The sequence below is a fragment of the Ovis canadensis genome, chromosome 3 (genome assembly GCF_042477335.2).
Source record: "Ovis canadensis isolate MfBH-ARS-UI-01 breed Bighorn chromosome 3, ARS-UI_OviCan_v2, whole genome shotgun sequence".
In the NCBI taxonomy this organism is placed as follows: Eukaryota; Metazoa; Chordata; class Mammalia; order Artiodactyla; family Bovidae; genus Ovis; species Ovis canadensis.
Window position 1 is genome coordinate 130,250,626 of NC_091247.1, and position 25,097 is coordinate 130,275,722.

The following is a 25,097-nucleotide window of genomic DNA, read 5'->3' on the forward strand; positions in this document are numbered from 1 at the left end:
GCAATTGAGAAGAGTGTTAGAAAGTGGAGATCATAATACTGGCTTTTAAAAACATATTTAGTAGTTTGTACCTCTTAATCCCATACCCCTATCTTGCCCCTTATATCTTCCTTCTCCCCACTAGTTTATTCTCTGTATCTGTAAGTCTGTTTCTGTTTTATCTTTATTAATTTGTTTTATTTTTTAGATTCCACACATAAATGATAACATACCGAATTTATCTTTTTCTGTGACTTATTTCACTAAACATAATCTCCTCCAGGTCCATCATATTGTCGCAAATGGCAAAATTTTATTCTTTTTTTACAGCTAAGCTATATATATATATATCACATCTTCTTTATCCATTTGTCTGGTTAATGGACACTGAGGTTGCTTCCATATCTTGGCTATTGTAAGTAACATGGCTACAAACATTGAGGTGCATGTATCTTCAAATTAGTGATTCTGTTTTCCTCAGATATATTCCAAACAGTGGGATTGCTTCATATGGTAGTTCTATTTTCAGTTATTTGAGGAATCTCCACACTGTTTTCCATAATGGCTGTACCAAATTAAATACTATCTGGATTGCTCTTGAACTCCTGAAGTCAGATGAGAGCTAAATGGACTGACTAGAAAGTCCTGGTATCCCCTAGCTCCTCTCCTACCTCCCATCTATGTCTTCGGAAAGTTCTTCTGGGAGTTAATTTGGTATTGAAAAAGTAACTTAAGCTTCTCTGCCTCCTACTAGTCTGCTAAAGAAAAGAAAAGACATTCAAATCCTCAGTGATAGCAGATGATTGACGTAAAATGTGGACCAGTGACTTTTAACCATAACACAATCTGCAGACTTCACAGGGAGGAGTGGTTAAGGTGGGGGGCAAGTGACCAGGAGTTTATGTTAGTGAAGTCCATCCACTGGAAGCAAGAGAAATGGATAATACATATATTCCTCCTCCAACAAGAGACAGGAGGAAAAGAGGAAGAATTTTGAGTCATGGAAATCAAAAGAGGAGAATGTTTCAAGAAGAAAACAGTTAATCACTGTTCAAATGCCATGCTTGCACCTTTCTTTAAGCTCATGGTCTCTCTGAGTGTGTGTGCTAAGTCGTTTCAGTCATGCCAGAGTCTGTGAGACCCCATGGACTATAGCACACCCCCAGCCAGGCTCCTCTGTCCATGGAGATTCTCCAGTCAAGAATGCTGGAGTGGGCTGCTGAGCCCTCCTCCAGGGGATCTTCCCAACCTAGGGATCAAATCCACATCTCTTATATCTCCTGCTAACAAGCTCATATTTCTCCTTGAAGACTCAAGCGAGAGCTCTGTGAGACCTTGACAGGTAGGCAGAAGGCAGGTAGTTCTGTATCACCTATGCTTGCATTGAAATTTATATTTATCCTTTACCTTTTATCACATCAAAACAGTTATTTATACTGCTTTTTGTTCTCACTAAAGAAAGAATTCTAAAAGCACAGATTGTGTGTCATTGTAAATGACCAGCACATTTTTGCTTTAGATATTTACCAGTACATGAATGTCAAAAATAGACAAAATAAATATTTAGGGTGGAAATAGCTTAATATCTATTATATGAGGAGATTTAATGAATTACATTGTTATGTAAATTAAGGATATAATATATATTTAATTACATTACTATATTAAATTTTGTTAATGATATAATTAAATCAACTAATTAATTTGTTACAATGACAAATAGAATACTAAATATATTCTAAAAGTCTTTAGAATAAAGACTGAAAGGACGTTTTTATAAGGATAAAATTGTAGTAACATAAGAAAAAAAACCATGACATCATAGGTGGGAAAAAAGAAAGATGAAAAGTAATTTTTAAAAATTACATACCAATATTTAAAATTTACATACACATATTCATATGTAAAAACACATATAAATTTTAATAGAAAACATAATAAAATGTTAACTATGTTTTTGTGATTTTTTATTTTCTTGTTTATGCCCTTAACATTTTTCCAAATAATAACTAGAAAAATATTATTGTAAAACAAAATAATTACGTAAACTCTGGTTCACTGGCTGCCTGTGGTGCACAATGTTCTTCCCACTGTCGGCCTTCTATAAACCGTGGTGAACTGCTAGGTATATTGGGGCCACTGGTTTGTTGACATTTTAAAAAATGTTTTATTTATTTATTTATTTGCCATACACTGACATGAATCCACCACAGGTGTACATGAGTTCCCAAGCCTAAACCTCCCTCCCACCACCCTCCCCATATCATCTCTATGGGTCATCCCATTGCACCAGCCCCAAGCATCCTGTATCCTGCATCGAACCTAGACTGGCGATTCATTTCTTACATGATAGTATACATGTTTCAATGCCATTCTCCCAAATCATCCCACCCTCTCCCTCTCCCACAGAGTCCAAAAGTCTGTTCTTTACATCTGTGTCTCTTTTGCTGTCTCGCATATAGTGTTATCATTACCATCTTGCTAAATTCCATATATATGTGTTAATATACTGTATTGGTGTTTTTCTTTCTGGCTTACTTTGCTCTGTATAATCGGCTCCAGTTTCATCCACCTCATTAGAACGGATTCAAACGTATTCTTTTTAATGGCTGAGTAATACTCCATTGGGTATATGTACCACAGCTTTCTTATCCATTCATCTGCTGATGGACATCTAGGTTGCTTCCATGTCCTGGCTATTATAAACAGTGTGGCAATGAATATTGGGGTACATGTGTCTCTTTCAATTCTGGTCTCCTTGGTGTGTATGCCCAGAAATGGGATTGCTGGGTCATAAGGCAGTTCTATTTGCAATTTTTTAAGGAATCTCCACACTGTTCTCCATAGTGGCTGTACTAGTTTGCATTCCCACCAACAGTGTAAGAGGGTTCCCTTTTCTCCATACCCTCTCCAGCATTTATTGCTTGTAGACTTTTGGATCACAGCAATTCTGACTGGTGTGAAATGGAACCTCATTGTGGTCTTGATTTGCATTTCTCTGATAATGAGAGATGTTGAGCATCTTTTCATATGTTTGTTAGCCATCCATATGTCTTCTTTGGAGAAATGTCTATTTAGTTCTTTGGCCCATTTTTTGATTGGGTTGTTTATTTTTCTGGAATTGAGCTGCATAAGTTGCTTGTAGATTTTTGAGATTAGTTGTTTGTCAGTTGCTTCATTTGCTATTATTTTCTCCCATTCAGAAGGCTGTCTTTTCACCTTTCTTATATTTTGCTTTGTTGTGCAGAAGCTTTTAATTTTAATTAGATCCCATTTGTTTATTTTTGCTTTTATTTCCAGTATTCTGGGAGGTAGCTCATAGAGGATCCTGCTGTGATTTATGTCAGAGAGTGTTTTGCCTATGTTCTCCTCTAGGATTTTAGTTTCTGGTCTTACATTTAGATCTTTAATCCATTTTGAGTTTATTTTTATGTATGGTGTTAGGAAGTGTTCTGGTTTCATTCTTTTACAAGTGGTTGACCAGTTTTCCCAGCACCATTTGTTAAAAAGACTGTCTTTAATCCATTTTATATTCTTGCCTCCTTTGTCAAAGATAAGGTGTCCATAGGTATGTGGATTTATCTCTGGGCTTTCTACTTTGTTCCACTGATCTATATTTCTGTCTTTGTGTCAGTACCATACTGTCTTGATGACTGCGGCTTTGTAGTAGAGCCTGAATTCAGGCAGGTTGATTCCTCCAGTTCCATTCTTCTTTCTCAAGATTGCTTTGGCTATTCACAGTTTTTTGTATTTCCATACAAATTGTGAAATTATTTGTTCTAGCTCTGTGAAAAATACCGTTGGTAGCTTGATAGGGATTGCATTGAATCTGTAGATTGCTTTGGGTAGTATACTCATTTTCACTATATTGATTCTTCCAATCCATCCATGAACATGGTATATTTCTCCATCTATTAGTGTCCTCTTTGATTTCTTTCATCAGTGTTTTATAGTTTTCTATATATAGGTCTTTAGTTTCTTTAGGTAGATATATTCCCAAGTATTTTATTCTTTTCATTGCAATGGTGAATGGAATTGTTTCCTTAATTTCTTTTTCTGCTTTCTCATTATTAGTGTATAGGAATGCAAGGGATTTCTGTGTGTTGATTTTATATCCTGCAACTTTACTATATTGATTGATTAGCTCTAGTAATTTTCTGGTGGAGTCTTTAGGGTTTTCTATGTAGAGGATGATGTCATCTGCAAACAGTGAAAGATTTACATCTTTTCCAATTTGGATTCCTTGTATTTCTTTTTCTGCTCTTATTGCTGTGGCCAAAACTTCCAGAACTATGTTGAATAGCAGCAGTGAGGGTGGGCATAAAATCTTTTAATCATTATGTTCCTATAAACTTCCTGATAAATTGATTTGAAAGGGTTTATTTAAATTTTTTCCCCACATTTCCAAATAGGGTACCAATGAATTACTTCATAGCCATTCTTGCCCTTGAAATAAAACATTTAAGAGAATTTCCTGCCATCTGGGTGCAGGGGCGTGAACCTTCAGAGTAGCTAGTGGTAAAGAGTATCTGCCAATTCTTAAATAGAATGTGTTGATTTCAACATCTCCAAATTGGATGTATTAAGGTGTTCTACCAATGTCTGTTAATTTTCTTACTCTATTTACTTTTCAGCTACTCGCCCACCCAAAATAACTTTCATTCTGAGTATGTATATCAGAGTATTTAATTAAGAAGATTTAGTTCAGTTCAGTTCAGTCGCTCAGTCGTGTTCGACTCTTTGCGACCCCATGAATTGCAGCACGCAAGGCCTCCCTGTCCATCACCAACTCCCGGACTTCACTCAGATTCACGTCCATCGAGTCAGTGATGCCATCCAGCCATCTGATTATCGGTCATCCCCTTCTCCTCCTGACCCCAATCCCTCCCAGCATCAGAGTCTTTTCCAATAAGTCAACTCTTCGCATGAGGTGGCCGAGGTACTAGTTTCAGCTTTAGCATCATTCCTTCCGAAGAAATCCCACGGCTGATCTCCTTCAGAATGGACTGGTTGGATCTCCTTGCAGTCCAAGGGACTCTCAAGAGTCTTCTCCAATACCACACTTCAAGAGCATCAATTCTTCGGTGCTCAGCTTTCTTCACAGTCCAACACTCACATCCATACATAACCACTGGGAAAACCATAACCTTGACTAGGTTGACTTTAGTCGGCAAAGTAATGTCTCTGCTTTTTAATATACTATCTAGGTTGGTCATAACTCTTCTCCCAAGGAGTAAGCGTCTTTTAATTTTATGGCTGCAGTCACCATCTGCAGTGATTTGGGAGCCCAAGAACATAAAGTCTTACACTGTTTCCACTGTTTCCCCATCTATTTCCCATGAAGTGATGGGACCGGATGCCATGATCTTCATTTTCTGAATGTTGAGCTTTAAGCCAACTTTTTCACTCTCCACTTTCACTTTCATCAAGAGACTTTTTAGTTCCTCTTCACTTTCTACCATAAGGGTGGTGTCATCTGCTTATCTGAGGTTATTGATATTTCTCCTGGCAATCTTGAATACAGCTTGTGTTTCTTCCAGTCCAGCGTTTCTCATGATGTACTCTGCATAGAAGTTAAATAAGCAGGGTGACAATAGACAGCCTTGAGGTACTCCTTTTCCTATTTGGAGCCAGTCTGTTGTTCCATGTCCAGTTCTAACTGTTGCTTCCTGACCTGCATACAGATTTCTCAAGACAGGTCAGGTGGTCTGGTATTCCCTTCTCTCTCAGAATTTTCCACAGTTTCTTGTGATCCACACAGTCAAAGGCTTTGGCATAGTCGATAAAGCAGAAAGAGATGTTTTTCTGGAACTCTCTTGCTTTTTCCATGATCCACCGGATGTTGGCAATTTGATCTCTGGTTCCTCTGCCTTTTCTAAAACCAGCTTGAACATCAGGAAGTTCACGGTTCACATATTGCTGAAGCCTGGCTTGGAGAATTTTGAGCATTACTTTACTAGCATGTGAGATGAGTGCAATTGTGCGGTAGTTTGAGCATTCTTTGGCATTGCCTTTCTTTGGGACTAGAATGAAAACTGACCTTTTCCAGTCCTGTGGCCACTGCTGAGTTTTCCAAATTTGCTGTCATATTGAGTGCAGCACTTTCACATCATCATCTTTCAGGATTTGAAACAGCTCAATTGGAATTCCAATACCTCCAGTAGCTTTGTTCGTAGTGATGTTTCTAAGGCCCACTTGACTTCACATTCCAAGATGTCTGGCTCTAGATGATTGATCACACCATCATGATTATCTGAGTCATGAAGATCTTTTTTGTACAGTTCTTCTGTACCAGGCCACCTCTTCTTAATATCTTCTGCTCCTGTTAGGTCCATACCATTTCTGTCCTTTATCGAGCCCATCTTTGCATGAAATATTCCCTTGGTATCTCTAATTTTCTTGAAGAGATCTCTAGTCTTTTCCATTCTGTTCTTTTCCTTTATTTCTTTTCATTGATCACTGAAGAAGACTTTCTTATTTCTTCTTGCTGTTCGCTGGAACTCTGCATTCAGATGCTTGTATCTTTCCTTTTCTCGTTTGCTTTTCACCTCTCTTCTTTTCACTGCTATTTGTAAGGCCTCCCCAGTCAGCCATTTTACTTTTTTGTATTTCTTTTCCATGGGTATGATCTTGATCCCTGTCTCCTGTACAATGTCACGAACCTCATTCCATAGTTCATCAGGCACTCTATCTATCAGATCTAGTCCCTTAAATCTATTTCTCACTTCCACTGTATAATCATAAGGGATTTGACTTAGGTCATACCTGAGTGGTCTAGTGGTTTCCCTGCTTTCTTAAATTTGAGTCTGAATTTGGTAATAAGGAGTTCATGATCTGAGCCACAGTCAGCTCCTGGTCTTGTTTTTGCTGTCTGTATAGAGCTTCTCCATCTTTGGCTGCAAAGAATATAATCAGTCTGATCTTGGTGTTGACCATCTGGTGATGTCCATGTGTAGAGTCTTCTCTTGTGTTGTTGGAAGAGGGTGTTGCTATGACCAGTGCGTTCTCTTGGCAAAACTCTATTAGTCTTTGCCCTGCTTCATTCCGCATTCCAAGGCCAAATTTGCCTGATACACCAGGTGTTTCTTGACTTTCTACTTTTGTATTCCATCCCCTATAATGAAAAGGACATCTTTTTTGGGTGTTAGTTCTAAAAAGTCTTGTAGGTCTTCATAGAACCGTTCAACTTCAGCTTCTTCAGCATTACTGGTTGGGGAATAGACTTGGATTACTGTGATATTGAATGGTTTGCCTTGGAGATGAACAGAGATCATTCTGTCATTTTTGAGACTGCATCCAAGTACTGCATTTCAGACTCTTTTGTTGACCATGATGGCTACTTCATGTCTTCTGATGGATTCCTGCCCGCAGTAGTAGATATAATGGTCATCTGAGTTAAATTCACCCATTCCAGTCCATTTTAGTTCGCTGATTCCTAGAATGTCGACGTTCACACTTGCCATCTCTTGTTTGACCACTTCCAATTTGCCTTGATTCATGGACTTGACATTCCAGGTTCCTCTGCAATATTGCTCTTTACAGGATTGGACCTTGCTTCTATCACCAGTCACATCCACAGCTGGGTATTGTTTTTGCTTTGGCTCCATTCCTTCATTCTTTCTGGAGTTATTTCTCCACTGATCTCCAGTAGCATATTGGGCAGCTACTGACCTGGGGAGTTCCTCTTTCAGTATCCTATCATTTTGCCTTTTCATACTGTTCATGGGGTTCTCAAGGCAAGAGTACTGAAGTGGTTTGCCATTCCCTTCTCCAGTGGACCACATTCTGTCAGACCTCTCTATCATGACCCACCCATCTTGGGTTGCCCCGTGGACATGGCTTGGTTTCATTGAGTTAGACAAGGCTGTGGTCCTAGTGTGATTAGATTGACTAGTTTTGTGTGAGTATGGTTTCAGTGTGTCTGCCCTCTGATGCCCTCTTGCAACACTACCATCTTACTTGGGTTTCTCTTACCTTGGGCATGGGGTATCCCTTCACGGCCATTCCAGCAAAGCACAGCCGCTGCTCCTTACCTGGGACGAGGGGTATCTCCTTACCGCCGCCCCTCCTGACCTTCAGCATCGGATAACTCCTCTAGACTCTCCTGTGCCCGCGCAGCTGCCACTCCTCAGGTTGCTCCTCCCAGCTGCCCCTGGCCTTGGGCTCTGGGTGGCTCCTCCTGCCCGCTGCCCCTGGCCTCGGGCATGAGGTGGCTTCTCCCGGCCACCCTGGCCTTGGACGCAGGGTAGCACCTCTCGGCCGCTGCCCCTGGCCTCGGACTTGGGTAGCTCCTCTCAGCCGTTCCTGTGCCGTCGCAGCCTGGCACTCTCGGCCGCCGCCCCTGACCTCAGACATGGGGTAACTCCTCTCGGCCACGCTTAGTGCACCAGGTAGCAGCCAACCGCGCTAATTAAGAAGATTAGTATATCTAAATATAACATTCTTAATTGTTAAGGAATTTGGTTATCCTCCTTGTTTTTCATTATGAAGAGGTATAATTGGCTAGTCTCTTTTAGAGCCATCGGTCTTAAACTCTGCCTAAAAAATATTTTGCTTTGGTGTTATTGTAAGTTTTTTAAAATTATTGCACTTTCTTATGAGCTTTTCTTTGTAAAAATTATTTAATACTTTTTCACATTTTTTCCTGTGTTGACCAAGGTCATTTCTGAATTGTCAATATCTTTACTTAACTATTTGTATTGGTAATCACAAGTCATGATGCACAGTTATTCTTGTAGAGGGTGAGTGAGTAAAGTCACTCAGTTGTGTCTGACTCTTAGTGACCCCATGGACGGTAGCCTACCAGGCTCCTCTGTCTATAAGATTTTCCAGGCAAGAGTACTGGAGTGTGTTGCCATTTCCTCCTCCAAGAGATCTTCCCAACCCAGGGATCGAACCCAGGTCTCCCACATTGTATGCAGACGCTTTACCATCTGAGCCACCAGGGAAGAGCCCTTGTAGAGCATAACTAGGCACATTCTTAACACTTGTACAGAAATCTGTGGCCTAGTGAATGTTTGGTGTAAAATTTCTCATGCTTGTGACTGAAAATATGTCTCAGAAATCAAACCCCTTTCTCTCCTGGTTTGTAAAACCATATTAGTAAATGCTTTTCATTTTTATCCGAAGTCTATCCTTAGTTTTAATGTTACTTTGTTGTGCACTATTTTCTGATTTTCCTTCTGTTTGCTAAATGTCAGAATGTACCTGTAATTCAAATTTCAAGAATCACAGGTCTGGTTTTCCCTGCTGTCATAAGCAGACTCTAAGAGAGCTCCCAATGATTCTTGCTCCTGGGAAACTTCCCTAGTGGTCCTGTGGTTAACACTTCACCTTCCAATGCCAATGATTCTTGCTTCTTGGGATCTGCAAACTTATATAAATATTTCCTCTTAAGTTTAGATTGGATCTAAGTGATTCTCATAAAGATGATGAGATGTCATTTATAAGATAAGGTTGCAAAGAAATTATGGTTCCTATCTTGGCGATCTTTCTTACACTCTCGCTTGCTGACAGAAGCCAAATGGCATGTTTGGGCTGCTCTATGGAGAGTCTCATATGGCAAGAGAAAGAGGGAGGCCTCTACCCATCAGCTAGTAAAAAAACTGAGGCCATTAGTTCAGTAGCCCATGAAAATTAAATTTGATCAATAATCATACTGAGGCAGGTTTGAAGCAGATCTTCTCCACGTGGAGCCATCAAGTAGAATCACAGTCTTATCTGCCACCCTAACTATGACATTATGAAAATCCTTGATCCAGAGGCACCCAACTAAGCTGCACTTGAATTCTTAAGCCACAGAGAGAGTGAGATAATGTTTGTTTTTGATGCTGCTAACTTTTGGAATAATATGCTATGAACTAACAGATAACTAAAACATCTGGCCATATATCTTTTCTGATATTTCTATTTAATAGAAGTTTAAAAATTAAGAATTATGAGCTGTTAGGCTGTGTTCAAGTTTAAAATATACCATTTCGGGTTAAAAGAGATAGATACAATCATGCATTGTTTAGGAAATGTTTGTCACAATATGGGCTAATAATTGCTAGCATGAGCAATGAGCCAACAAGATGTAGTCCTTTCACATCTACTGAGCTAAACACAGGACTGCGTAAGTCAATAAGGAGACAGCTCTCCATGAAGTAACCTTGAGAAAAATCAAACAAAGAAAACGTGGCCACTGTTTCTATAACAGAAACTGGAGGAAGCGGGAAGAGGAGGGAATGGTATTTTAAATCTGAGTCATAGGTCAGGGCTGTAGGATTTAGCAAACTATATTCTGTTTATTCAAATCAATTTAAGAGATATAAATTCACCTGGTTTAGTCTTAGAGCAAACCCAACTGTGGTCAAGCCATATTCTGAGAAGACTCTTCAAGTATCACCATCCACTTCTACTCCAAGAGAACATGCTCTGAGCAGGAGGATAAGCCATTGCAGTGATACAGATTGGGCCAATGGCTCAGTTTTTACCTCATGGTTGTGTCAATGTCACCACCCTGTGCCCTGAAACACTTACTTGGCCGGTTTACCAAAGGCAGGAATGTCTGATCTATGTTAGGCAAATCCAGTTCTTTTTCTTGAAGTATGACACTTGAAGAGAGCCGCATAGAGACTGAGGGTTATGAGTGCTTGCTGTAGCTAAAATCAATAGGCAAGAGAATATTTCTAGTTTTTGATGCTGAAGACCCAAAACAGCCTTCATTCCCAGACTTTGTGAAGGCAGGATGATGGTTTAATATGTTTTGCACATCTTTGTGTTAATTTAATAAATTTAATTTTCTTGCTTGTGTTAGTCATAATAATTTTCAGTTATTTGATAGTTATGCCTTGACCTACTGTATTTATCCACTACATCACCTGTAATAAATAAACTTCTGCTTTAAGGCTGTGATTATTAAAATCTGTGAATTAGTCTTCCACACAGGTGAGTTATACTGCTTTTATGACTAAATTATTTATGATTTTTTGAGTAAGTAAATAAGTATACATTTATTATAGTCATAGATTGACTAGAGCAGGGATTTATGGAATATGAAGCGAAGTGAAGTGAAAGTCACTCTGTCGTGTCCAACTCTTTGCGACCCCATGGGCTCTACAGTCCATGGAATTCTCCAGGCCAGAATACTGGAGTGGGTAGCCATTCCCTTCTCCAGGGGATCTTCCCAACCCAGGTTTCTCACATTTCAGGCATATTCTTTACCAGCTGAGCCACAAGGGAAGCCCAACATATGTGGGAAAAAATGAAAAAGATCCACACATGTAGCCATCATCAGTAGCCCATTAACAGTTGGATCTTATAAAACCAGAGCCAGGTTAAGATCCTTCAGACCTTTTCACTAACATAGCCCAGTGTATGGACTACATTCAACTTCATTAGCAGGAGGTGTGACCCTTTCATGTACAGGGAGAGGCGTGCAGGTATACTTCTGCAGTCCTGCCCGCTAGGAAGAGACACAGGCCCTGTTGCTCATGGCTTGGCCTACACCTGCTGGGTTTGTTGGTTCTTCCTTTAGTCCAACTTACTTCTGACTTGAGATATGATGTCCAAGATTATAAGTGCACCCTTGAAGTTTCTGGACTAGAAAATGGAGAAGACTCCCAACAATTATTTTCTTTCTCAAAGGAATCTTCTTCTTGGAATGCAAATTTCTGCTTAAGTGCATAGGATATTAGAGATACTAGATCCCATGGTGAGTCTTCTCTTTTCCTTTTATGAATGGGTCTGCCTCCAGGGGACCTTTCAATGGCACATAGTTTAACCTTATTCATATCGTTTGGAACATCTTCATTTTTCTGGTTTTTTGAATGATGACTATAATTGGCTTTCCTAGCATCTGGGTGCTGTCTTTTCACTTCAGTTGCTCTATGGGATATACAGATGAGTAATTAAGGCGTTCCTACTTGGTATCTTGTTGGTTAGCTTTTCTACAGTCCCAGCTAACACTTTTCTCCCACTTTCCTCATTTATTTTGATTTGAATTCTTCTGGGAGCCAGCGTGAGGAACTCCGCCCATGGCAAACGTCATGAGGAAGGAGGCTTCGGCATACGCAAAGGCGGGATTAAGCCTCAGGAAATCCCCTGTTCCCAAGCATCTACCCCCCAAACCAGAGTCTACCTACTTTACTGTTTCATGCTCTCATCTACACCTCTGACTTTATGGGGGGCTGTTCCCTACTGGTTCTCTCAGAAAAGGAGTAAACTTGCAGCTCCAGTCAATAAAAATTCCTGGGGTGACAAGGGTGTCTCAGGTCAAACCTGTCTGCTGGCAGACTAGCTTGTGTGACAGGATTATCCACACTCCTGCCACTACACACATGATTGTTTACTACCTCTCTCAACCAAAAACAGCACAGAGAGTTTGGAGTATTTTGAAATTCTTAATTAGCATAGGGTTTTTCTCATTGTTGAGTCAATGATTGCAGCCAGGCCTCCATATCCTTAGGCACCTGGGAATATATTAATGTATTTGGAATATAGAAAAGGAAACATAGTAGTTTTTGATGTTAGCAATACTAGACCTTTTGAGTTAATGAATTTTCTCTTTTGTTATAGATCACTGTACTTTGTTATAAATGACTGTGTCCTTGCTATGCAAAAATGTAACTTTATCACTTTCTTAAGACTAAATAGACCTTAAGGGGAACATTAGTGAAGGGTTTTCATTTGTTGAGCTGATGTTTGCTGCTAAATCTCCATATTCCCTGCTCTTATAATGAATATAACTAGCATATAGGAGAAATAAGTATTAATCTTTAAGATTAATCATGTTAACCTTAGGCTAAATAAATTCCTTTCTTAGTTGTAACTCACTACACCCTCACCCTATAGGAATGCAACTTTATCTGGTACCTTCAGAGGGTGGTACCTGGTTTAAGAAAAACCACCCCTGGAAAATAAATTTTTTGGTTATCAGAAAGAAAGGATCATAAAATGTCAGCAGGCCTCATGGCCAGAAGATGATGTAAAACCCCTAAGACCTTTTTTTATACATTTATGTGAAGCACCTGATTTTGATAAAGATCAGGACTGCTGACCCCCGCGTGACTTTAAAATTTCCATTTGTCTCTATGTGTAACAAAGGGTATATAAGCAAACCTAAAAAATAAAGAAATCGGATCAGTTTCTGGAAAGACTGATTCCCCCGTGTTGTTCTTTCTTGCCCCCGTTTTTCTGGCTGAATTCCCATCTGGAGCATGGGTGCTTGCCACGTCTACTTACTTGCCCCGGCTTTTAAGTTCCATGTGAGAAGGAGCCCAAGGAGGGGCACCTTCCAATATTCAAGTGGCACTGGTGGCCCAACGTAAATGGTACAAATTCCTTGTCTTGGAATTTTATTGGTATCCCATGTAAACCAAGTTATTCAGTCTCTTTTTCTCCACTAATATTTCCTACTACACTATCCATTTCTAATCTCTCTCTATATTTGTAATTAAAAAAGTTTTTTCCTAGGATGACTACTCTGTCTCCCCTTCGAATTACCCTGGATCCACCAGGGCTGGACCCCAGCAGAATTCTGGTATAATTTTACATATACACATCATTACAGATGTGGTATAAATTATACACACGTTTCATGGTTTCACTTACATGAATTATCTAAAGTACTCAAACTCATAGAAGCAGGAAGTAGAATGTGGCTGTCAGGAGCTGAGGGAAGAAGAAATGGAAGTTGCTGTTGAGTAAGTATAAAATTTCAGTCCTGCAAGATGAAAAAGTCTTAGAGATCCTCTGTACACCATGGTGTTCATTGTTAGCAGTACTGTATTATATACTTAAAAATCTGTTAAAAGACTAGCTTGTATATTTTTTACCACAATTAAAAAAAATGTATTGTCAAAGTGACATTGACAAATGTCTAACCAAAATAAGGTGCAGTTACGACTTTTGATGAGTTTGTACCTTTACAACATATATAGAATAAAATACAGAAAATATTCTCTGAAGGCATGACCATAAAATCTTGAGTCCATTCTAAACCCAGCAGGACTCTATGACCTCTTGATGCCATAGGACACAGCTTGAGACCAGATCCTGGTTAGGTTGCATGCTAACTTCCTGTGAGTCTCACAGAGCTTTTGTGCAGTCTATCAAGAGGTGGTCTGGATCATCAAGTCTTTGATTAAAAGTGCATCAGAGAAGTTCTCTTATTACTCTAATTAATTTAGGGCCATCTAGAAGAACAACGTGGAGCCTGGTGGGCTACAGTCCATCGGATCCCAAGGACACAACTTAGTGACTTAAACAGAAAAAAAAAAAAGAAGAAGAAGAAGAACAAAAGAGCAAGGTAGTGTTTTAGTCTAATGTTATCTTACCACATTTGTTATTATAATTTAGTTGTTGGGAAGATTACTTACATTCTCCTCAGAAAAAGAAGCAGTACAATGCAATGATCAAAAGCATGGTATTTTGAGTTATTTCAAATCTTAAGTCTCCTGGATTTCAGCTATTCCTCCATTTTAGAGAGTCTGGTTTGGTTTAGCCTAAGATTTCCATATTAGAGTAATGCATTGTATATCAGCATAATGCTATAAGGCTCACAGAATTTTTACTTGATTAATAAATATTTTTTAATATCTGTCTGGTTAACTTTGCTCTGTGACTGAACCTCTGTTTACTCCTGGTTATGAAACTAGGCTGGGTTAAATTGAATGACATTGTCATTTTGTTTCTCTTTCTAGCACTGCCATTATGTGGGCAGGAAAACCATGCCAGGTATTTATCCAACAAATATTTATTCACCCCTTATTATACTCCAGAAACTGGTGATAAGGCTGTTAACAAAAAACATTACAGTTACTGACTTTGCAGAGCTTATGATCTAGGGCACCCAAAATGGTGACCCATGTTTCTACAATGCACCCAAATTACAAGGGACCCTATCTCCAAAGAAATGATTTTTGATTTTCTTCCTCAGAAGCATCCCACTTTTGACTGTGGAAAATATGTGTCAAAACTGAGCCTCTTCCTCTTATTTAGATCAAATATCTTTGTAAATAGCAAATATATCTTCAACAGTACAGGATTTTGGTAATTAACTAACTTCCTTATAAATGGAGATTCTTTTATTTTCTGTTGTGCTTGTTATTTTGGTTAGTGTGCTATGCAAAAATGTTCTCATATTCTCATTATTCTTGAAAGTCTAATTTGATTCAAGTTTGCACATTAAAACAGCACACTTATTCCCCTAAGATTTGCCGTCTCTTTTGGTCACTATTTCAACTGCTCTTCAAAAATAATTTATATGAATGCAGAATCAGATTTTAAAATATATGAGTAAGCTTAACTTTTTCAACCAAACTACTTTAAAAATGGAAATTGCCTTCTAGCTTTTTCTCTTTAAACTCATAATAAATATATATTTATGTTATGTTAATCATTCAGTAGTGTCTGACTCTCTACAACCCCATGGTCTGTAGCCCATCAGGCTCCTCTGTTCCATGGGGTTTTCCAGGCAAGAATACTGGAGTGGGTTACCATTCCCTTCTCTAGGGTATCTTCCCAACCCAGAGATCGAACCCAGGTCTCCTACACTGCAGAAGCTTAGAGTGGAATGAAAGTAATTTTTCAGGCTGTTGATAAACTATTCATGGCAGACCAAGGACAAGATCATTACCCTGAACTCAACAGTTTTCCCACTGTTTTCAGGCACTTTCAGAAGGAAGTTTTTAGCCAGTCAAACCTGACTGTTCTATTACTTTTTATGGTATTATATTTAAATTATTCCATTGAGCTTGATGGTTTTGCCAAGCATTCAAATGTATGTTTACACAACTTTAAATTATGGTAATAATGACAAATAATTTCAAAGAGAAATATTATTGTTTATTCTGTCATCCAAAGATGAATAGTATTAACATTTTTTATATATTTCTTTCCAAAATGTTTAGTAGACATACACATAGAATTACAGGGAGACACAAAATCTTGCCCTATCCTTTAAATTTAAATATTTAAAATTGTTTAATGTTATAAAGCCATTAGCTTTAATCACAGAATATATATCATGGACATATTTAGATTTCAAAAATATTGAGCTATAGCATATTTTAGTGGTTGCATTATAGTCATTTCATGCTGTAAGTTATTTACCAAGCCCTCACATTTAGTTTTCATTGAATTCTTTTTGTTTTTAGGAAATCAAATTATCTCATTCAGGTACCTTGTGATTCTTTGTAAGATCTGATCTCTGTTAATAAAATTTTCATTTGTGTGTACTCTCTTAATAATTAATAGAGACTCATCTAGCCCATGAGTATTTGATTAAGTATGCATAAAATTAGAAATAATTACACATCAGTATTATATTATGAAGTAGCATTGATTTCAGACTTCCTCTTTTCCCTATGTAATAAGTACTGGTAATTTGAATTCTGCATTTTGCTCTTGTCACTTTCCATTAGTTTCAAACTGCCTTCCTTCCAAATTTAGTAATGTTTATTCCAGAATAAATGTATTCAGTCTGAACTGTTTCATTAAAGCAGCAACTCTGAAAGTCAGGACAAAGGGAAAGGCAAACATACCACTCACCCAGGAGCTAGGGCATTACCAAGGTAATTCTATCATCTATCTTTTTCTTCTACAATGCAAAATACGGCGTTCTTATCTACTCGTTTCCCAGGCCACAGCCAGGAGAAGGAAGAACAGAGGTATCTCTCTTACCCCCCCTCCCCCACTCAAACAAACCCACACAAAGGCAAAAGTATTGAGAATTTATCACTGAATCACATTTGGTCCTGTCTCCCATTCCTTAGTATTTTTATTAGGGTCTTAGTTTCAGGGGGACAGGGTCAGAAAGGAAGGCGTTATAAACTCTCCTTGATAAGGCATGTAATAATAATTACCAGTATTTATTTAATTTTTACTTAGTACCAGGAATTGGTTTAAGTCTTTTATAGGTGTTAATCATTCTACCAATCCCATGAAGACATTATCACTATTGTTTGCAGGATATAGATAAGGAAGTTGAGGCACAGAGAAATTTAGCAAGTAAAGTCAAACAGCTAATGAATGGCAGAATAAGATCCAAACCCAGTCTGATTTTAGAGCCTCTTCTCCCAACCAATCTGGTGTGCTTTGTCTATAGCTTTATCTACTTAACTATGTGAAATGCATGCTTAGCAGCCCAGGAATCTAAACTTGTGATGGAACTTGTCTGTTTAAGTTGGATTAAGAGTTTATTTACAATAGCCAGGACATGATGTCCATCAACTGATGAATGGATAAAGATGTGGTAAATGGAATAGTACTCAGCCATAAAAAGGAATGCAACTGAGTCAATTGTAGTGATGTGGATGAATCCAGAGTCTGTCATACAGAGTGAAGTAAGTAATGCAAACTAGTACAGCCACTATGGAGAACAATGTGGCGATTCCTTAAAAAACTACAAATAGAACTGCCTTATGACCCAGCAATCCCACTGCTGGGCATACACACCGAGGAAACCAGAAGTGAAAGAGACACGTGTACCCCAATGTTCATCGCAGCACTGTTTATAATAGCCAGGACACGGAAGCAGTCTAGATGTCCATCAGCAGATGAATGGATAAGAAAGCTGTGGTACATATACACAATGGAGTATTACTCAGCCATTAAAAAGAATATATTTGAATCCGTTCTAATGAGATGGATGAAACTGGAGCCGATTACACAGAGTGAAGTAAGCCAGAAAGAAAAACACCAATACAGTATACTAACACATATATATGGAATTTAGCAAGATGGTAATGATAACCCTGTATGCGAGACAGCAAAAGAGACACAGATGTATAGAACAGACTTTTGGACTCTGGGAGAGGGAGAGGGTGGGATGATTTGGGAGAATGGCATTGAAACATGTATACTATCATGTAAGAAATGAATCGCCAGTCTAGGTTTGATGCAGGATACAGGATGCTGGGGGCTGGTGCACGGGGATGACCCAGAGAGATGATATGGGGAGAGAGGTGGGAAGGGGGTTCAGGATTGGGAACTAATGTACACCCGTGGTGGATTCATGTCAGTGTATGGCAGAACCAATACAGTATTGTAAAGTAAAATAAAAAATAAATAAATAAAAATTTTTAAAAAAGGAAAAAAACCAAATATCATATATTAACTCATATAGATGGAATCTAAAAAAATGGTACTGACAAACTTATTTTCAGGGCAGGAATAGAGACACAGATGTAGAGAGCAAACTTACAGATATGGAGGGCAAGGAGAAGTGGGATGAATTGAGAGAATATCATTTACATATATACACTACCATGTATAAAATAGATAACCAGTGGGGAGCTGCTGTATAACACAGGGAACTCAGCTCCATGCTCTGTGATGACATAGAGGGGTGGGATGTAGGTGGTGGGATGGAGGCTCAAGAGGGTGGGGAGATATATATATATATATGTATATATATATATTTCATTGTACAGCAGAAACCAACACAACATTGTAAAGCAACTATACTCCAATTAAAAAAATTTTTAAAGACTTTATCTGCTTACTTTAGATTAAGATTAATCATCAGAATCAAGCAACATTTAGAGAATTAATCATTGTTAGTCTTCATAAACACTGTTACAGCCCTGTGATTGTAAATTAAGTTGTCAGTGCTACTACACATTGTGGGGGGCCAGGGGCACTTTTCCAGACTCCAATGCTCTTTATCTTTCAAAACTATTGGCTGGTGGTCCTGCCACTGGTAATTCTATCACGTGCCACTGGAAATCCTCCACAGCTACCAACTGTCCCACTGATTAAAAATAATGTTGTCATTACCATCACCATCTCGTGCCACAGATTCCAGGTGCCAGGCCCAGGGAGGCCTGAGTCTCACTTGCATATTTCCTGGAGACAATGCTTTATCCTCCTTTGGAGTTGGGGTTCCATGTTGGAGAGGCCTCTCTAATTTTCCGTTGATGCTACCTCTGCTTGGAGAGAGTTTCAACCAGAGAAGCTCCATCTTCATTCTTTGACCTTAATTCCTAAGAGTTAACCTCATTTCCTGTCTCAACTCCCACCATTAGCCTGTCATCCCCTACTTTGGTTTCATTATTTTTTTAATAGAGAGGAGGAGAATTTTCTTTACAAGTTTTGTGTTCACATGGACTTAAGCTATATGATGAGTCCTTTTCCAAGCCTGTGTGCTTGGCTTCCAGATATTCTTTTAAAATATTTAACTTGTAAACTTCACTTAATGATGTTTAAGATGTCCTTTTATCCTTTAAGGAGCTAATCATCTTTAAAAACAAAACAAAATATAATTTTCAGGATACAAGGAGACTCCAGTGCTCGAGCATGCATATTTTGCCTAAATATCTCAAGCAATTCCCTTTGTGCCATTCAGAAAAGGTCACACAAGATAAGCCCATGCATATCAAGCAGTGAATGCTTGTGCTCTGCTATATTTCTGTTGGCACTTTTCTCAGCTTAAAGGGTCAAGGGACAAAGGAATAAAATAATGTCTGTGTGTTCCACTATTTGTTACAGATTCTCCAACTGTATTTACTATTAATTGGAGCTGAGTCAGCAAAAGGCAAGTCACCAGTCAGTATGCACCACGTTGTTTAAACTCAGGATATTGGTCAAGGACCAAGAGGAACAAAAGAAAGTTTTGGCTACACTCACTCAGAAATACTAATTGATTTTCTTTTTTTTTTTTCAAAGAATGGCTGAAAATAGAACACTCTTTAAGGATACCATGAAGTTTAAGAGGCAAAACTAGTTAAACATAATAAATTAATTAGATAATTAGCTGTTTTGTAGAACTCCAAGAACAGTATAAAAAAGGCAAAAAGATATGATACTGAGAGATGAACTCCCCAGGTCGATTGGTGCCCAATATGCTCCTGGAGAAGAGTGGAGAAATAACTCCAGAAAGAATAAAGAGATGGAGCTAAAGCAAAACAATGCCAGTTATGGGTATCCCTGGTGATGGAAATAAAGTCTGATGCTGTAAAGAACAATATTGCATAGGAAGCTGGGATATTAGATCCATGAATCAGGGTAAATCGGAAGTGGTCAAACAGGATATGGCAAGAGTGCACATCAATATTTTAGGAATCAGTGGACTAAAATGGACCAGATGGGGTGAATTTATTTCAGATGACCATTATATCTACTCCTGTGTGCAAGAATCCCTTAGAAGAAATGCAGTAGCCTTCATAGTCAACTAAAAAGTCAAAAATTCAATATTTAAGTGAAATCTATGAGAAAGCAATGGCAACCCACTCCAGTACTCTTGCCTGGAAAATCCCATGGATGGAGCCTGGTACGCTGCAGTCCATGGGGTCTCAAAGAGTCGGTCACGACTGAGCGACTTCACTTTCACTTTTCGCTTTCATTCATTGGAGAAGGAAATGACAATCCACTCCATTGTTCTTGCCTGGAGAATCCCAGGGATGGGGGAGCCTGGTGGGCTGCTGTCTATGGGGTCGCACAGAGTCGGACACGACTGAAGCGACTTAGCAGCAACAGCAGCAGGTGAAATCTCAAAAATGACAGAATGATCTGTGTTCATTTCCAAGACAAACCATTCAGTATCACAGTAGTCCAGGTCTATGCCCTGACCAGTAAGGCTGAAGAAGCTGAAGTTGAACAGTTCTATGAAGATCTACATGACTTACAAGAACTAACACCAAGAAAAGATATCCTTTCATCATAGGGGGCTGGAATGCAAAAGTAGGAAGTCAACAGATACCTGGAGTAATAGGCAAATTTGGCCTTGGCATGAAAAATGAAGCAGGACAAAGGCTAAGAGAGTTTTGCCAAGAGAACACATTGGTCATAGCAAACACCCTCTTCCAACAACAAAAGAGATAACTCTACACATGGACATCACCAGATGGTCAATACTAAAATCAGATTGATCATATTCTTTGCAGCTGAAGATGGAGAAGCTCTATATAGTCTGCAGAAACAAGACTGGGAACTGATTGTGGCTCAGATCATAAACATCACCAAATTCAGACTTAAATTGAAGAAAGTAGGGAAAACCACTAGACCATTCAGGTATGACCTAAATCAAATCTGTTATGATTATACAGTTGAATCTATTTTAGTCAATAGATTCAAGGGATTAGATCTGATAGAGTGCCTGAAGAACTATGGATGGAGGTTTGTGACATTGTACAGGAGTCTGTGATCAAAAACGTCCCCAAGAAAAAGAAACACAAAAAGGCAAAATGGTTGTCTGAGGAAGCCTTACAAATAGCCAAGAAAAGAAGAGAAGCAATAGACAAAGAAGAAAAGGAAATATACCCATCTGAATGCAGAGTTCCAAAGAATAGCAAGAGGCACAAGAAAGTCTTCTTAAGTGATCAATGCAAAGAAATAAAGGAAAGCAATAAAATGGGAAAGACTAGAATTTCTTCAAGAAAATTAGAGATACCAAGGGAACATTTCATGCAAAGAAGGATACAATAAAGGACAGAAACAGTATGGACCTAACAGAAGCAGAAGATGTTAAGACAAGGTGGCAAGAATACACAGAAGAACTATACAAAAAAGATCTTCAAGACCCAGATAACCACAATGGTGTGATCACTCACCTAGAGGCAGACATCTTGGAATGTGAAATGAAGTTAGTGGAGATGATGGAATTCCAGCTGATCTTTTTCAAATCCTGAAGGATGATGCTATGAAAGTGCTGCACTCAATATACTAGCAAATTTGGAAAACTCAGCAGTGGACACAGGACTGGAAAAGGTCAGTTTTCATTCCAATCCCAAAGAAAGGCAATGCTAAAGAATGTTCAAACCATTGCATAATTGCACTCATCTCACACGCTAGTAAAGTAATGCTCAAAATTCTCCAGGTGAGGCTTCAACAGTACCTGAACTAAACTTCTAGATGTTCAAGCTGGATTTATAAAAGGCAGAAGATTCAGAGACCAAATTGCCAACATCCGTTGGATCACAGAAAAAGCAAGAGAGTTCCAGAAAAACATCTACTGCTGCTGTATCGACTATGTCAAAGTCTTCTACTGTGTGGATCACAACAAACTGTGGAAAATTTTTAAAGAGATGAGAATACCACACTACCTTTCCTGCCACCTAAGAAATCTGTATGCAGGTCAAGAAGCAACAGTTAGAACCAGACATAGAACAATGGACTGGTTCCAAATTGGGAAAGGAGTATGTCAAGTCTGCATATTGTCACCCTGCTTATTTTTATATGCAGAGTACATCATGTGAAATTCTGCTGGGTGAAGTACAAGCTGGAATCAAGATTATCGAGAGAAATATCAATAACCTCAGATATGCAGATGACACCACCTTTATGGCAGAAAGCAAAGAGGAACTAAAGAGCCTCCTGATGAAAATAACAGAGGAGAGTAAAAAGCTTGCTCAAAACTCAACATTCAAAAACTGAAGATCATGGCCTCTGGTCCCATTAATTCTTGTCAAATAGATGGGGAAACAATAGAAACAGTGACAGACTGTATTTGGGGAGGGGCTCCAAAATCACTGCAGATGGTGACTGTAGCCATGAAACTAAAAGACTCTTGCTTGCTCCTTGGAAGAAAAGCTAAGACCAACCTAGACAGCATATTAAAAAGGTGAGACATTACTTTGCCAACAAAGGTTTGTCTTGTCAAAGCTATGGTTTAGCGAGTAGTTGTGTGTGGATGTAAGAGCTGGATGATAAAGAGAGTTGAGCACTGAAGATTGAAGCTTTTGAACTGTGGTGCTGATGACGACTCTTGAGAGTCCCTTGGACAGCATGGAAATCAAACCACTTAATCCCAGAGTTTGAGCAAGCTCTGGGAGTAGCTGTTGGACAGGGAAGCCTGGCGTGCTGCAGTCCATGGTATCTCAGAGTTGGACAGGACTGAGCAACTGAACTGAACTGATCTTTAACTGAGATATATTTGAAGATAAGTTTCATGATTCCAAACTGTCTAAAATAACACAAAGTAATCTAGTATGGCAATTTTCTGTAATAATGAGATTTTAACGACCAATAGTCTGCCTGATTTTAGTCTGTCTGATTCCATCCAGTTCTCTCTCATATAAAAAATTTGTGTTTAACCAAATCTAATCTATTACACACTACTAAAGAAATGCTCAAAATTCTGCAAGCCACACTTCAGCAATACATGAACCATGAACTTCCAGATGTTCAAGCTGGTTTTAGAAAAGGCAGAGGAACCAGAGGTCAAATCGCCAACATCTGCTGGATCATCAAAAAAGCAAGAGAGTTCCAGAAAAATATCTATTTCTGCTTTATTGACTATGCCAAAACTTTTGACTGTGTGGATCACAAGAAACTGTGGAAAATTCTGAAAGAGATGGGAATATCAGATCACCTGAACTGCCTCTTGAGAAATCTGTATGCAGGTCAGGAAGCAACAGTTAGAACTGGACATGGAACAACAGACTGGTTCCAAATAGGAAAAGGAGTACGTCAAGGCTGTATATTGTCACCCTGCTAATTTAACTTCTATGCAGAGTACATCATGAGAAAGGCTGGACTGGAAGAAACACAAGCTGGAATCAAGATTGCCAGAAGAAATATCAATAACCTCAGATATGCAGATGACACCACCCTTGTGGCAGAAAGTGAAGAGGAACTAAAAAGCCTCAGCAGATGAATGGATAAGAAAGCTGTGGTACATATACACAATGGAGTATTACTCAGCCATTAAAAAGAATACATTTGAATCAGTTCTAATGAGATGGATGAAACTGGAGCCGATTACACAGAGTGAAGTAAGCCAGAAAGAAAAACACCAATACAGTATACTAACACATATATATGGAATTTAGCAAGATGGTAATGATAACCCTGTATGCGAGACAGCAAAAGAGACACAGATGTATAGAACAGACTTTTGGACTCAGAGGGAGAGGGAGAGGGTGGGATGATTTGGGAGAATGGCAGTGAAACATGTATACTATCATGTAAGAAATGAATCGCCAGTCTGTGTTCGATACAGGATACAAGATGCTTGGGGCTGGTGCATGGGGGTGATCCAGAGAGATGATACGGTGTGGGAGGTGGGAGGGCGGGTCAGGATTGGGGACTCATGTACACCCATGGTGGATACATGTCAATGTATGGCAAAACCAATACAGTATTGTAAAGTAAAATAAAGTAAAAATAAAAATTAAAAAAACAAAAAATAAAGGAGATCAGTCCTGAGTGTTTATTGGAAGGCTTGATGCTAAAGCTGAAGCTCTAATACTTTGGCCACCTCATGCGAAGAGTTGACTCATTGGAAAAGACCCTGATGCTGGGAGGGATTGGGTGGAGGAGGAGAAGGGGACGACAGAGGATGAGATGGCTGGATGGCATCACCAACTCGATGGACATGAACTTGAGTACACTCTAGGAGTTGGTTATGGACAGGGGGGCCTGGCATGCTGTGATTTATGGGGTCACAAAGAGTCAGACACAACTGAGTGACTGAACTGAACTGAATCCCTTACAAATCCTTGATATCAGTACATATTATTTTTAGCTTGTGGCACAACTTTACAGTTGAGCTCTTTCAAATCCTGGAAGATGATGCTGTGAAAGTGCTGCACTCAAATGCCACCAAATTTGGAAAACTCAGCAGTGGCCACAAGACTGGAAAAGGTCAGTTTCATTCCAATTCCAAAGAAAGGCAATGCCAAAGAATGCCCAAACTACTGCACAATTGCACTCATCTCACACACTAGTAAAGTAATGCTCAAAATTCTCCAAGCCAGACTTCAGCAATACGTGAACCATGAACTTCCAGATGTTCAAGCTGGTTTTACCAAAGGCAGAGGAACCAGAGATCAAATTGCCAACATCTGCTGGATCATGGAAAAAGCAAGAGAGTTCCAGAAAACATCTATTTCTGCTTTATTGACTATGCCAAAGCCTTTGACTGTGTGGATCACAAGAAACTGTGGAAAATTCTGAAAGAGATGGGAATACCAGACCACCTGACCTGCCTCTTGAGAAATCTGTATGCAGGTCAGGAAGCAACAGTTAGAACTAGACATGGAATAACAGACTGGTTCCAAATAGGAAAAGGAGTACGTCAAGGCTGTATATTGTCACCCCGCTAATTTAACTTCTATGCAGAGTACATCATGAGAAATGCTGGACTGGAAGAAACACAAGCTAAAATAAAGATTGCTGGGAGAAATATCAATAAC